This window comes from Lactuca virosa, chromosome 7 (assembly GCF_052849685.1).
Source record: "Lactuca virosa cultivar CGN04683 chromosome 7, Lactuca_virosa_CGN04683_v6, whole genome shotgun sequence".
NCBI lineage: Eukaryota > Viridiplantae > Streptophyta > Magnoliopsida > Asterales > Asteraceae > Lactuca > Lactuca virosa.
In genome coordinates, this window is record NC_136432.1 from 272,696,323 (window position 1) to 272,711,787 (window position 15,465).

Here is a 15,465-nt window from a genome sequence, read left to right on the forward strand (position 1 = left end):
CCAGCGCCCGAACTGTGATTTCCCAAAATACCCTTACATTATGTGTTATGAGATATTATGTGATATGTTATGCATGCTAGAGTAGGCTAGGTATTCATGGATAGGACTAGAGTGGGCCTGATTTGTGATGCCTTAGCCCAGGAGTTACTGCTACTATGAGATACTTCGAGAGTGAGTAGGTAGCAGCGAGGACCTTATGAGTGGTCTATCGGAGAGTAGCCCGAGTTTAGTGAGATATAGAGTACTTGTGATCTGGGATCATAGGAGGAGGACTTGGGGTGAATACCGATGCATTGTGGAAGGTAGTATAAGGGCTCGTACTACTGGAAACACCGGATTGGTGAGCAGTCCAAGTAAGAATCCTTAGGGGACTAAAGAACAAGTAGGTTGAGTATCGAGTGCGAGTATACTCGAGCGAGTCTCTGACTTCTTTTGTGTTGTATTTCAGAGATATCATGGTTGGGACACGCCACCACCCAGGAGGCAGTGGTACCAGTGATGAGGAGATCCGTAGGTTGATTCACGAGGAGGTGGTCGCGACCATACGGGCGGAGATTCCTGATATGTTTGGGTCAAACACCACTGTGATTGAGATTTTTGACGAGCGGTATGCTTCTCTTACCGAGGCTGTTGTTGCTGCAGCCACCGCAGCCGTCATCGCTGCCAGGCCACAGGGGGGTGACTCGTTGCTGTACCAAGAGTTCAGCAACACGAAGCCACCAGAGTTTGATGGGACTCAGGATCTGATAGCAACAATGAGGTGGATTTCTGACATTGAGGGCTTCTTCTACATCTGTTCTTGTCCGGAGCATCTGAGGGCACGGTTCGTGCTGAACCAGCTTCGCTTGGGAGCGAAGGACTGGAGGAAGTTTGTTACGGCAGACTTCACTCCTGCAGAGATTACAGCGTTGACATGGGAGAGGTTCACCACCATGTTCCGAGATGAGTATGTTCCCCCGGTGGAGAGGGAACGGTTGGCACATGAGTTCTTGTCCCTCAAGCAGGGAACTGAGTCGGTGACAGTGATTACGAGGATGTTTCATGAGAGGGCGATGTTTTTCCCTAAGCACGTGTCGACCGAGCAGGCACGTATGAGCCGATATCTGAGCCTACTGAGGAGAGACATTTGCGAGTTCATGGCGAAATCGACGTACCGGACATTTGCCGAGCTCCAGGCAAATGCTCGGAAGAGGGAGATCAAGCTGGAGACTCAGGCCAGGAAGGAGGCCGAGTCTCAGAAGAGGGACAGGCAACCGGCGCAGTCGCAGCCGGCAGCCAAACGGGCGAAGCCCGCTGATTCAAGATCTGGAGGTCCGAAGGGCCGCACTTGTGGGAAGTGCGACAAGAGCCATGAGGGAGTGTGCAGAGCAGGGGTGTGTTACAAGTGTGGGAAGGAGGGGCATTTCGCGAGGGATTGCCCCAAGGGATTTTCGGTTTGCTTTCATTGCAACCAGACAGGCCATCGAAAGGCAGAATGCCCACAGCTGCTACAGGGATCATCACAGGGATTTGCACCTGCTACTAGAGCTACCGTGGTCCGGCCAGCGAAGGCCGAGGCACCGAAGGCTCGCGGGAGAGCCTTACAGTTGACAGCGGAGGAGGTCCAAGCAGCGCCCGATGTCGTAGCCGCTATGTATTCTTTTACTTACTTATTTGAGTTTGAGATTTTGTGCTTATATTGTGGTATGCATAGGTACTTTTCTTACTTATTAGCAGTGTTCAGCGAGAGGCGTTGAGTCGACCTGTACGAGTTTCTATAGCCGACGAGCGAGCGGTGTATGCTACTGATGTAATTCGAGGATGTGTACTCGAGATCTTCGGTGTTGAGTTCCCGATTGACCTAGTACCAATTGCGATGGGTGATGTCTGTCTCATCGTGGGCATGGACTGGTTGAGCCGATTTGGAGCTGTTATCTACTGCGAGCGTCAGATGGTGACGATACGAGACCCTAGTAGGGGAGTGCTGACAGTGTATGGCGAGGGTACCCGAGTTGGGTCAACATTTTGTTCGGCTGCCAGAGCGAGATAGAACCTACAGCAGGGCTGTAGAGGGTTTGTAGCCTAGGTGATGGATACGCGAGCGGCCGCAGGGAGGCCGAGTTTGGTTGATGATGTTCCGATAGTGCGTGAGTTCCTGGATGTTTTTCCCGAGCAGTTGTCGGGTGTGCCTCCCGAGAGGCAGGTGGAATTCCGCATAGATTTGGTTCTGCAGGCAGCGCCTATCGCCAAGGCGCCTTATCGCCTTGCACCGCCAGAGATGCAGGAGTTATCCTCGCAGCTTCAGGAGCTGCTAGGGAAGGGGTTTATTCGACCGAGTAGCTCGCCGTGGGGAGCGCCGATCCTTTTTGTCAAGAAAAAGGATGGTTCGCACCGAATGTGCATTGATTACCGGGAGTTGAACAAGTTGACGGTCAAGAACCGTTACCCCTTACCGAGGATCGATGATCTGTTCGATCAGTTGCAGGGAGCATCTTGGTTCTCCAAGATAGATTTGAGGTCTGGATATCATGAGATGAAAGTGCGGGAGGAGGATATCCAGAAGACGGCGTTCAGGACTCGTTATGGGCATTACGAGTTCGTGGTGATGCCTTTTGGGCTCACCAATGCACCGGCAGCGTTCATGGATCTCATGAACAGGGTGTGCAGACCGATGTTGGATCGATCGGTGCTCGTGTTCATTGATGATATTCTGGTGTATTCGAGGTCCCGAGAGCAGCACGAGGAGCATTTGAGGGAGATCCTCGGAGTTTTGAGATCGGAGAGGCTGTACGCCAAATTCTCCAAGTGTGATTTCTGGTTTCGAGAGGTCCAGTTCTTGGGGCATCTCGTCAATCAGAAGGCGATATTCGTTGATCCGGCCAAGATTGAGGCGGTGATGAGTTGGGAAGTGCCGAGATCTCCCACCGAGATCAGGAGTTTTCTGGGGTTGGCCGGCTACTATCGGAGATTTATCAAGGATTTCTCCAAGATCGCCGTGCCTCTCACCAGGTTGACCCGGAAGGGCGTTACTTTTTCGTGGGGACCAGAGCAGCAGACCTCGTTTGGACTCTTCACCAGAGGTTGTGCGAAGCCCCGGTGTTATCCCTTCCAGGAAGAATGGAGGATTTTGTGTTGTAATGCGGCGCATCGATATCGGGGTTGGGTGCGGTGCTTATGCAGAGGGGGCATGTGATAGCGTATGCATCGAGGCAGCTGAAGCCTCATGAGACGAGGTATCCCACCCATGATCTGGAGCTGAGGGCAGTGGTGTTCGTCCTCAAGATCTGGCGTCATTATCTGTATGGGGTTCGGTGTACCATATACACGGACCACAAGAGTTTGAAGTATCTGATGGATCAGCCCAACCTGAATATGCGGCAGAGGAGCTGGTTGGATGTGGTAAAGGATTACGATTGTGAGATCCTGTACCACCCGGGTAAAGCTAATGTTGTAGCTGATGCTCTGAGCCGTAGGGCAGGGAGTGCCCCGATTTGAGACATTTGTATGCGATTGACGGTGATGACTCTGGTGTTGGACACCATTCGAGAGGCCCAGGCAGAGGCCGTGATGCCAGAGAACCGCAAAAGGGAGAGGGTAATCGGGCAGGTGTCCGAGTTCGTTACCGATAGCCGAGGGCTGATGACCTTTCAAGGTCGGATTTGGGTGCCGTATACAGGCGGGACACGTACCATTCTGATGGAAGAGGCGCACAGATCGAGGTTCTCGATCCATCCCGGGGCCACTAAGATGTATTTGGACCTGAAGAAAGACTATTGGTGACCCTATATGAAGAGGGATGTTGCGTGGTTCGTTGAGAGGTGCTTGACATGTCGTCGGGTTAAGGCCGAGCACCAGCATCCGCATGGCAAGTTGCAGCCACTTGAGGTTTCCCAGTGGAAGTGGGAACATATTTCCATGGATTTTATCACCAAATTGCCAAGGACCGCGAGGGGTGTCGATGCAATTTGGGTGATTGTTGACCGGCTGACGAAGAGCGCTCAATGTGAGAGGGGTGGTAGCGCATCATGGAGTACCGATCTCGATTGTGTCAGATCGATATGTACGTTTCACTTCCAGGTTCTGGAGGAAGTTCCATGAGGAGTTAGGTACGAGGATGCATTTCAGTACCGCCTGCCACCCACAGACAGACGGACAGAGTGAGCGGACGATTCAGACGCTCGAGGACATGCCTCGAGCATGTGTGTTGGACTTCGGAGGAAGTTGGGACATGTACTTGCCGTTGGCTGAGTTTTCCTACAACAACAGCCACTATTCGAGTATGGTATGCCTCCGTTCGAGTTGTTGTACGGGAGGAGATGTCGGACTCCCATTTGCTGGGGAGAGGTAGGGCAGCGCGTGATGGGTAGCACTGAGATAGTGCTTCAGACGACTAAGCAGATACAGCAGGTCAGGCAGAGGTTGTTGACAGCTCAGAGTCGCCAGAAGAGTTATGCGGATAGGCGACGATCCGAGCTTGATTTTCAGGTGGGAAGACTTCGTACTCCTGAAGGTGTCTCCTTGGAAAGGAGTGATCTGATTTCGGAAAAGGGGCAAGCTGGGGCCCCGGTACATCGGTCCGTTCAGGGTGACCGCGAGGGTGGGCAGGGTAGCGTATCGTTTGGAGCTACCTGCGGAGTTGAGCCAGATTCATGATACCTTACACGTGTCTCAATTGAGGAAGGGTATAGCCGACGAGTCGGCGGTGGTGTCGCTGGAGGATATTTAGGTGGATGCGAGACTGAAATATGTTGAGAGACCGATCGCGATCCTGGATCGGAAGATCAAGGTCCTGCGAAAGAAGGAGGTGCCCCTGGTTCAGGTCCAGTGGCAACATCGGAGAGGGTCCGAGTTGACTTGGGAGCCGGAGGCAGAGATGTGGGAGCAACATCCCGACTTATTTGCGAAGTGAGACTTCGAGGGCGAAGTCTGATCCTAGTTGGGGAGAATTGTAACACCCGGATTTCCAGGTATATTATTTTAATTATTCATTTTTGTGAATCATTGATCTACTCGACGATTTTGTGTTATAACTCGTCGAGTAGAAGCGGGGTGGCCACGTAAGTTTGACGAACTACTCGACGAGTCCAAGAGTAGACTCGCCGAGTAGGCGCTGTAAGTGGAAACCCTAGATCCCCGGGTTTGGGACCTATTTAAAGGCACTTATAGCCTCATTTGCGGCCACATCTCTCTGAGAAGAAACCCTAAACGCCCCTTGAGCTTGTGAGAAAGTCTTGAGATTTTGAGTGCATTTTGGTGTGATTTTGCAAAAGGAAAATAAGGGTTCCAGCAAGAAGGACCAGAGGAGGGTGTGATTCTGAGATATTGGAGCAAGGAGCTCCACTTTGAGGTAACAAATTGACCCTCTCTTTCTGTATAATGTAGAGTTCATGAATCTTGGGTTTCTTGACCCTTGTCTTCAAAGGATTTTGAAGTAATTGGAGTCCCTCTATGGAATAAGCATTAGATCTGGACCTTAAGAGGTCGAGAGAGTCCCAAGCGTCCAGCTTTATGCATTTCCAATGGAGTTTTGAACCTAGGTTGCCATTTTAGGAGCTATTTCTTCATAAGAAGCCCTAGGAGCGTTGCATGAGCGTAAAGGTTGGACCTTTACGTAATTATTGGGCATTAGAAGGTCAGATCTATCTGTTAGAGAAGAAGATCTGACCTGAGAAGGTCGTTTGAGCATTCTCATGGAAGAAGCTCGCCGAGTCCATGAGCGGACTCGACGAGTCGGATTGTGTTGCACCACGGTTCGTGTTCATGGGTAACCCATCGGAGAAAGGTTGACTCAACGAGTCGAGTGAAGCCTGGAAGGATTCAGAGGACACAGATGGACTCACCGAGTCACCTGAGTGCACTCGACGAGTCTGCTCAAAGTTTGACCATTGACGGGGGTTGACTTTTAGGGTTTGGTCAACATTTGGACATTGGACCATTGGAAGGGTAAAATGGCCTTTTTACCTTCTGAGAGTATATAGGAAAGGACTAGTCTAGCCTTTGAGAGCCGTACTAACTAGAGATAATTATTTCGTGTGATTAGGCGGAGGCTAGATCAGTATTTCAAGTTTGAGACTTTCCGAGATTACCCGAGGTGAGTCTTCTCACTATACATTACCTAGAGTGGTAACTATGTGCAGACCAGAGGGTATTTTATGTTATATGTATGTATGCGTTTATGTGCATTTTGATATATGTATGCTATGTGTTGTATAGACCGGACCGGAGGGTCCAACGATTTAGACCGGACCAGAGGGTCCAACGATTTAGACCGGACCAGAGGGTCCAACGAGGTAGACCGGACTGGAGGGTCCAACGAGCTACGGGACTGGAGGGTCCCGCTGAGACACATTGACCGGAGGGTCATACCGAATTATAGCCTCGAGTGGCTTATGTGTTGTATGTGGTATTTGGGGAACTCACTAAGCATTTATGCTTACCGTGTTATGTGATATGTGTTTCAGGTACCAGCGAGGATCGCGGGAAGGCGCCGACATGATCCGTACACACTCATGGAGTTTATGTCTTGAGATTCTGGGATATGTTCGTTAACATAACATTGGATACATTATGTTTTGATATTACTTTATGAGTAAAAGTATGTTTTAAAAATGAAATAAATTGTTTTGGAAATTTACGTTGTGACAAGTTGGTATCAGAGCCTTGGTTTGAGAGTTCATGAATCTTGGGTTTCTTGACCCTTGTCTTCAAAGGATTTTGAAGTAATTGGAGTCCTTCTATGGAATAAGCATTAGATCTGGACCTTAAGAGGTCGAGAGAGTCCCAAGCGTCCAGCTTTATGCATTTCCAATGGAGTTTTGAACCTAGGTTGCCATTTTAGTAGCTATTTCTTCGTAACAAGCCCTAGGAGCGTTGCATGAGCGTAAAGGTTGGACTTGTACGTAATTATTAGGAATTAGAAGGTCAGATCCATAGGTTAGAGAAGCAGATCTGATTTGAAAAGGTCGTTTTGAGCATTCTCATGGAAGAAACTCGCCGAGTCCATGAGCGGACTCGACGAGTCGGATCGTGTTGCACCACGGTTCGTGTTCATAGGTAACCCGTCGGAGAAAGGTTGACTCAACGAGTCGAGTGAAGCCTGGAAGGATTCAGAGGACACGCATGGACTCGCCGAGTCACCTGAGTGCACTCGACGAGTCTGGTCAAAGTTTGACCGTTGACTAGGGTTGACTTTTAGGGTTTGGTCAACATTTGGACATTGGACCATTGGAGGGGTAAAATGGTCTTTTTCCCTTCTGAGAGAATATAGGAAAGGACTAGTCTAGCCTTTGAGAGCCGTACTAGCTAGAGATAATTATTTCGTGTGATTAGGCGGAGGCTAGATCAGTATTTCGAGTTTGAGACTTTCCGAGATTACCCGAGGTGAGTCTTCTCACTATACATTACCTAGAGTGGTAACTATGTGCAGACCGGAGGGTCTTTTGTGTTATGTGTATGTATGAGTTTATGTGCATTTTGATATATGTATGCTATGTGTTGTATAGACCGGACCAGAGGGTCCAACGATTTAGACCGGACCAGAGGGTCCAACGATATAGACCGGACCAGAGGGTCCAACGACGAGACTCTTGGAATACTGCCCAAGGGGCGAAGTTCAGAAGTTGGAGCAAGAGCTTTGGAGCCTAAGCATGAAGGGCTCCGACATAGTCTCCTACACTGCCAGATTCAGCGATCTCGTAGCACTATGTCCGGGAATGGTCCCTTCTGAAGCAAATAAGGTGGAAAGGTTTATCTGGGGGCTCGTGCGTCCATTCCAGGGGAATGTACTAGCTTCAAACCCCGCTACCTTCGATAGTGCCAAGGGTTTGGCACAAAGGCTCATTGACCATGGGGTCCGTACCCCGTCAATAACAACAACGCTAGCCATCACAGAACCCTCCAAAGCCTCTGATAACGAGCGGAAGTTCTGGGATGACAAGAAGAAGAACGTTGCACAAAAAGTTGCCAAAAAGCAGCAGGTCGTAGCGGTTCATGCTGTGATAGCACCTACCGTTGCTGCGCTGATAAAGCAGTACGCGGGAAACTTGCCGAAGTGCAACAAATGCAACTTCCATCACACAGGACCCTGCCGGGAAATGCAGTGCTCTAACTGCAACAGGAAAGGGCACACTGCCCGATTCTGCAAATCTCCGGCAAGGCCAATCAACCAATTCCCGACGTTGGTGTGGGCCAGACTTGCTACGGATGTGGCGAGGTAGGCCACTACAAGAGGAACTGCCCGAAGGCAGGGAATGCCGGTGGAGTGGCAACAGTTTTGGCTATAGGCCACGAGGAAGCAGTTGCTGACCCTACAGTGGTCACTGGTACGTTTCTCCTCGATAACTCATATGCATGCATATTGTTTGATAGCGGAGCCGAGAGGAGCTTCGTAAATCAGAAATTTGCTCGCTTACTTAAACAAAAATCATGTGCACTTAAAGAACCATTCACTGTAGAAATGGCTAACGGGAAGACAGAGAGCACTAGCTGCATATACATAGGTTGTACACTAACACTAGATAGCCATTTATTTCCAATCGACCTCATGTCGGTCTCAATTAAAAGTTTCGACGTCATAATCGACATGGATTCGTTAAGTTCTCATCGTGCCGACATCATGTGTTACGAGAAGGTTGTTCACCTTAATCTGCCATCTAACGAATCTCTAGTTATCTACGGCGACAAACCCGACACGAACCTTCGTATCATCTCGAGCATTCAAGCTCAGAAATACCTGCGAAAGGAATGCCGCGCATTCCTTACTCATGTTGTCGGTGTGAGCCAAGAGACGAAAGACATAAACAACATTCCAGTAGTACGTGACTGTCCCGAGATCTTTCCAGAAGAACTACCAAGATTACCTCCGCAACGTGAGGTCGAGTTCAGAATCGATTTAGTTCCAGGGTCTACCCCAGTAGCCAAATCGCCCTATCGTCTAGCACCAGCTGAGATGTAGGAGCTATCGAGTCAACTTAACGACATCCTCAGCAAGGTCTTTATTAGACTAAGCTTCTCACAATGGGGAGCACCGGTCTTGTTCATCAAGAAGAAAGACGGATCGTTACGTATGTGCATCGACTATAGAGAATTGAACAAGCTAACCGTAAAAAATCGTTACCCTCTGCCTCATATAGACGATTTTTTCGACCAACATCAAGGGGCGAACTACTTTTCAAATATTGATCTGAGATCCGAGTATCACCAATTACGAGTGCTAGGGGAGGATGTTCCGAAGACAGCCTTCCGAACTCGTTATGGACACTACGAGTTTGTAGTGATCTCGTTCGGATTGACCAATGCGCCCGCAGTATTCATGGATTTAATGAATAGGGTTTGCCATCCCTACTTGGATCCATTTGTCATCGTCTTCATCGATGACATACTTATCTAATCTCGTAGTAAGCAGGAGCATAGTTAACATCTGCGTCAGATCTTAGAAACACTGCGATCAGAGAAGCTTTATGCGAAGTTCTCGAAATGCGAATTTTGGATCCGAAGAGTCGAATTTTTGGGTCACGTGGTTAGCGAAGAGGGAATACACGTGGACCCTTCCAAAATCAAAGCCATTGAGAACTGGTCAGCACCAAAGACGCCTACAGAGATTCGTCAATTTCTAGTCCTCGCTGGCTATTATCGCAGATTCATTCAGAACTTCTCACGGAATGCGAAAACCTCTTACAACATTAACCCAGAAGGGCGTGGCCTTTGACTGGGAAGAGAAACAAGAGAAAGCGTTCCAAACGCTCAAACGAGCCTTATGCACAGCACCAATACTATCCCTCCCAAAAGGGATAGAAGACTTCGTGGTCTATTGTGATGCATCCAACTAGGGGCTCGGCTGTGTTTTGATGCAACAAGGTAAGGTCATCGCCTATACCTCAAGACAGCTGAAGACACACGAGGTCAACTACACCATACATGATCTTGAGTTAGGGGCAGTAGTGTTTGCTGTGAAGATCTGGAGATACTACATGTACGGTATGAAAAGCACTATGTTCACCGACCACTAAAGCCTACAACACATATTCGACCAGAAGGAGCTCAACATGAGACAACGACGGTGGGTCGAGCTACTCAGTGATTACGAATGCGAAATTCGTTATCATCCTGGCAAGGCCAACGTAGTAGCTGACTGTAACACCCGGATTTCCAGGTATATTATTTTAATTATTCATTTTTGTGAATCATTGATCTACTCGACGAGTTGGTGCTATAACTCATCGAGTAGAAGCGGGGTGGCCACGTAAGTTTAATGAACTACTCGACGAGTCCAAGAGTAGAATCGCCGAGTAGGCGCTGTAAGTGGAAACCCTAGATCCCCGGGTTTGGGACCTATTTAAAGGCACTTATAGCCTCATTTACGGCCACATCTCTCTGAGAAGAAACAATAAACGCCCCTTGAGCTTGTGAGAAATTCTTGAGATTTTGAGTGCATTTTGGTGTGATTTTGCAAAAGGAAAAGAAGGGTTCCAGCAAGAAGGACCAGAGGAGGGTATTATTCTGAGATCTTGGAGCAAGGAGCTTCACTTTGAGGTAACAAATCGACCCTCTGTTTCTATATAATGTAGAGTTCATGAATCTAGGGTTTCTTGACCCTTGTCTTCAAATGATTTTGGAGTAATTAGAGTCCCTTTATGGAATAAGCATTAGATCTGGACCTTAAGAGGTCCAGAGAGTCCCAAGCATCCAGATTTATGCATTTCCAATGGAGTTTTGAACCTAGGTTGCCATTTTAGGAGCTATTTCTTCATAAGAGGCCCTGGAGCATTGCATAAGTGTAAAGGTTGGACCTTTACGTAATTATTGGGCATTAGAAGGTCAGATCTATAGGTTAGAGAAGTAGATCTGACCTTAGAAGGTCGTTTGAGCATTCTCATGGAAGAAACTCGCTGAGTCCATGAGCGGACTCGACGAGTCAGATCGTGTTGCACGACGGTTGGTGTTCATGGGTAACCCGTCGGAGAAACGTTGACTCAACGAGTCGAGTGAAGGCTGGAAGGATTCAGAAGACACGGATGGACTTGCCGAGTCACCTGAGTGCACTCAACGAGTCTGGTCAAAGTTTGGACATTGGTGTTGGATATAGTGTCTAAGTCCATAACTATATTTGGTATGTACTTGACCCGACCCGACATGGTCCATTTGGGTTGCACTTCACCCGAACAATTTATGGATAATCGTTTGAGAATAGTATAAGTTATGATTTATTAATATATTATAATTAATCTAGAATTAATTTAGAGATCAAAAGTATGACTAATTAAATATGGGCTCTTGTATTTATATAGTGTGGGCTAATGCTTATTTGGAATGGGCTAGGCTTGCATGGAAAGTCCATGGATACTCCATGGAGATTTAACCCATGGATCTCATGGAAATGAAAAGACATGGATATTAGGGTTTACATGAATGTAACCCTAATCCACCACACTATATAAAGGAGGCTTTGGTTCTTGAAATCACACGAGTTGTGGTGAGTAAAGTAAGAGGGCCGATTTCAAGAAGGTGATTACTACTCTCTCAAAGTTCCAAGTTTGTGGTGATTTGTGATTTCCATTTGAGGCATCCACACTATTGGTGCTAGGCTCTAAAACTCCAAGCAATCAACTACAACTACAAGGTAAGTAATTCTACTAGCTTTATTTGATTCAAGTTCCCCATGCCATGCTAGATAGGATAAGAACCTTGGAAAAATAATTATTTGCATGTATCATAGTCAAACATAGATCCAAGGTTTCTAGGGTTGCATGTACACCATAGGAGTGTTAGAATGCTCAAAAACCCATCAGTGGTATCAGAGCCAGGTTTGTTTATTTGATACTTGATGCAAAAAAAAAAAAAAAAACTTGAAAATCGAAGTTTTGTTCAAAAGCTCGTATCAAAATTTCAAGTTTTGTATATGTACTTACGATTCTTGAAATTTTTTATACGAACATTCATAAACATATGAGTTTAGAAGATCATAGAAATTATGTGCTAATAATTGATTAGGTTAATTCTTCATCTTTATGTGTTTTAATGGAGTCCATAACTAGTTCTTAAGTTATGGATAACCAAAAATCATATTTATAAATAACCATTAAAAGAACACATAGGTTACAAAAAATGAAGAGTCTTCATTTTTAATAACCATTAACTCATAAGTTATGAGAAATGAAAAGTTTTGAAAGTTTACAAAACTTGCCCTCAAGTTTTGGAACATGTAAAGTCATATTGAAAACTTTAGTTCCAACCCCTAGAATTTTAAAAGTTCAAATTCAACCCTTATACTTTATAATATTATAAGTTTAATAATATTTATATATGTATAAGATCAAGTCGTCTTACCGCTAGTACGCCTCATTCACGAAGCCGGTCTATAAGGGGGGTATAAGGTTGTTTCCTATAAAATGGCAACTTAATGGGTGTCCACTCTCACCCACCGCTTCCTTGATCGGTGGAGGGTCGTTAGCCGAACGGGTAGGACAAGGACTTATAAATTCTCATTAAAAGTATAATGATAATACTAAAGTAACTAAACTTTATTGAGTTCCCAATCTTAGTTATTTTAGGAAAATGTGAATAAGGTGCTAATCCATGAAATTACACTTTACACATTGTTTAAGTCGTTAGTGGAGTGTGTGTGGTTAACCGGCACACTAACTTGAACTTAACAAGGTAGGTAAAGGGTGACTTAATGTTTATCATAGTATCGATGGAGCGTGTGTGGTTAACCGGCACATCGATTGAGGGGTAATACATTAAGGGTACCAAGTAATTTGCATGGTTACTTCACAACTTGTTTTGTGATCCTTGGCATCCCAGTCACAAAACTTCAAGGGCACACTCGAGATTGAAACATGCCATTGAAGAAAGTTCAATGAATCTCAAAGAATCTAGGAGTTTCTAAACCAATTAAAACCTAATTAAATATTTCGTTTTTCATGGTGGAAATTGGTGAATCGTCATTCACCTACCTTCAAATATCTTATAGCTTAGATTACGACATCCCTCTTCTAAGTTATAAAATATTGTGTTGGGTCCTAGCCTTAATATTACATTTGGGTGTTTTGTTAAGGACTATCTCTATATCTAATCTAATCTATTCCCTCTTCTTTTCAGATGTCTTCCAATAACAATGCTTCTGGCTCAAACCCTACTAGCTCCTTCTCTCTCATGAATCTTTGTGGGAGAGTCATCTTTGATGGGTCCAACTTTACAGATTTGATCAGAAACATCAGGATGGTCACTCGGTATGAGAACAAAGAATATGTTCTCGACAAGGAGCTGAAGGTACCCGAGCCAACTGCTACTCCTGAAGAGCTTGCTGAATATGAGGTACATGAAAGAGATGCTACAAAAGTGGCATGCATCATGATGGCCACCATGACAACCGAGCTCCAAAAGTCCTATGAGGACTATTATCCTTTTGAGATGCACCAGGACTTGATGGACCGCTACCATCAAAGTGCTCGTCAAGAGCGTTATGAAATAATCTCCTCCATGATAACAACTTGAATGAAGGATGGTGAACCCATCACGGGCCACATGCAGAAAATGCAAAGGTAGGTGGACCGTTTACTGAAGCTGAATGTGAACTTCCCTGAGGAGTTAGCAATAGACACCATTTTGCACTCCTTTCCATCGTGTTATGATCAATTCCGCATGACATATCACATGAACAAGGAAGAAGTCACCCTCAGCAAACTTCAAGGACTCTTGAAGACCGCCGAAAGTGGTCTAAAGGGTAAGTCGGTTGTTACTACTCCTACTCCTACTCCAACTGCGGCCAATGTCTTGGCAATCGGGCATGGCAAAGGGAAGAAGAGAATGAACCCTTCTAAGGGTACCAAGGGTAAGACCCTTGAAGGCTCCTCTTCAAGCAAAACCAAGAAAGTTTTTGTCACTCCTTTTGCTAACCCTAATGAGGCTGAATGCTTCTATTGTCATGAAAAGTCGCACTGGAAGCGAAACTGCCCAAAGTACCAGCAAGATTTGAAGGATGGGAAAGTACAACCCAACCATGCAGGTATATACACTATATTGTCTAATAACTCACCTCATTCTAAGTCTTGGGTCCTTGATACAGGTTGTGGTATTCACATATGTTGTGATTTGCAGGGACTAAGAAGAAGTGAGAATGTGGAGCAAGGAAAGATAAACTTGATCATGGGAAACAGGAAAGCTTCACCTGTCACCAAGATAGGAGTTTATTCCTTAGTGCTAAATAGTGGGTTTACATTAGATTTGAATAAATGTTATTATTCGCCAGAAATGGCAAGAAATGTTATTTCCTTTCATGCATTATATAAACAAGGTTTTACCTTTTATTTTGATAATAATAATGGTAGTATTGATGCTTTCTTTAATAATGTTCTTTATTTTAAAGCATTACCTTGTGATGTTGTAGATAATCTAGGAAATAATGTATTGTGTATTGACTCTTGCACTAGCTTAGATAAAGCATCTTTATGGCATTGTCGTCTTGGACATGTAAGCAAGAAACGCATAGGCCAACTCCAAAAGGATGGAGTCTTGGAGTCATTTGACCTAAAGTCAGATGATAGTTGTGAATCTTGTTTGCTTGGTAAAATGACAAAGTCACCTTTTACTGGCACTTGTGCTAGGGGTGAAGGTTTGTTGGACCTCATACACACGGATGTGTGTGGACCCTTCAGAACTGCCACAAGAGATGCTAATCGTTTCTATGTGACTTTTACTGATGATTTTAGTAGATATGGATATGTCTACTTAATCAAGCATAAGTCAGAAACCTTTGAGAAATTCAAAGAGTTTAAGCAAGAAGTGGAGAATCAGTTAGCGAGGAACATTAAGATGCTTCGATCTGATCGTGGTGGTGAGTATCTTAGTACTGAGTTCCTTGACTATCTTAAGGAATGTGGGATTGTCTCACAATTGACACCTCCTAGGTGTAGCTGAGAGGCGCAATCGGACCTTGTTGGACATGGTTCGTTCCATGATGAGTCGAGCTTCGCTACCAATCTCATTTTGGGGGTATGCCTTAGAGACTGTCGCCCATATCCTTAATCTAGTCCCTACAAAGAAGGTTGCCAAAACACCTCACGAGGTGTGAACTGGAAAAGTTCCCAATCTAGACCATATCAAGATTTGGGGTTGCGAGGCTTTCGTGAGAGGCGAGACTCATGATAAGCTCGAACCCCGAAGCGAAAGGTGTATTTTCATCGGCTACCCACAGAAATCCTTTGGTTACATCTTCTACAGACCCAGTGATAATGTGGTCTTTGTAGCAAGAAGATGATTCTTTCGAGAGAGAGAATTCATGAGCCAAGGAGACAGTAGGAGGCAAATTGACCTTGAGGAAATTCAAGAGTCAAGTGGTGAAGGAACCTCAAACCCTAGCCCTCAACCTGAGGAGAAAACTCCTGTTGAGCCGACTGAAGAATCTATACCTCTGAGGCATTCCACCAGAGTTAGGAATGCACCTGAGCATTATTATGGTTTTCATATTACTGTAGAAGGTGAGACACT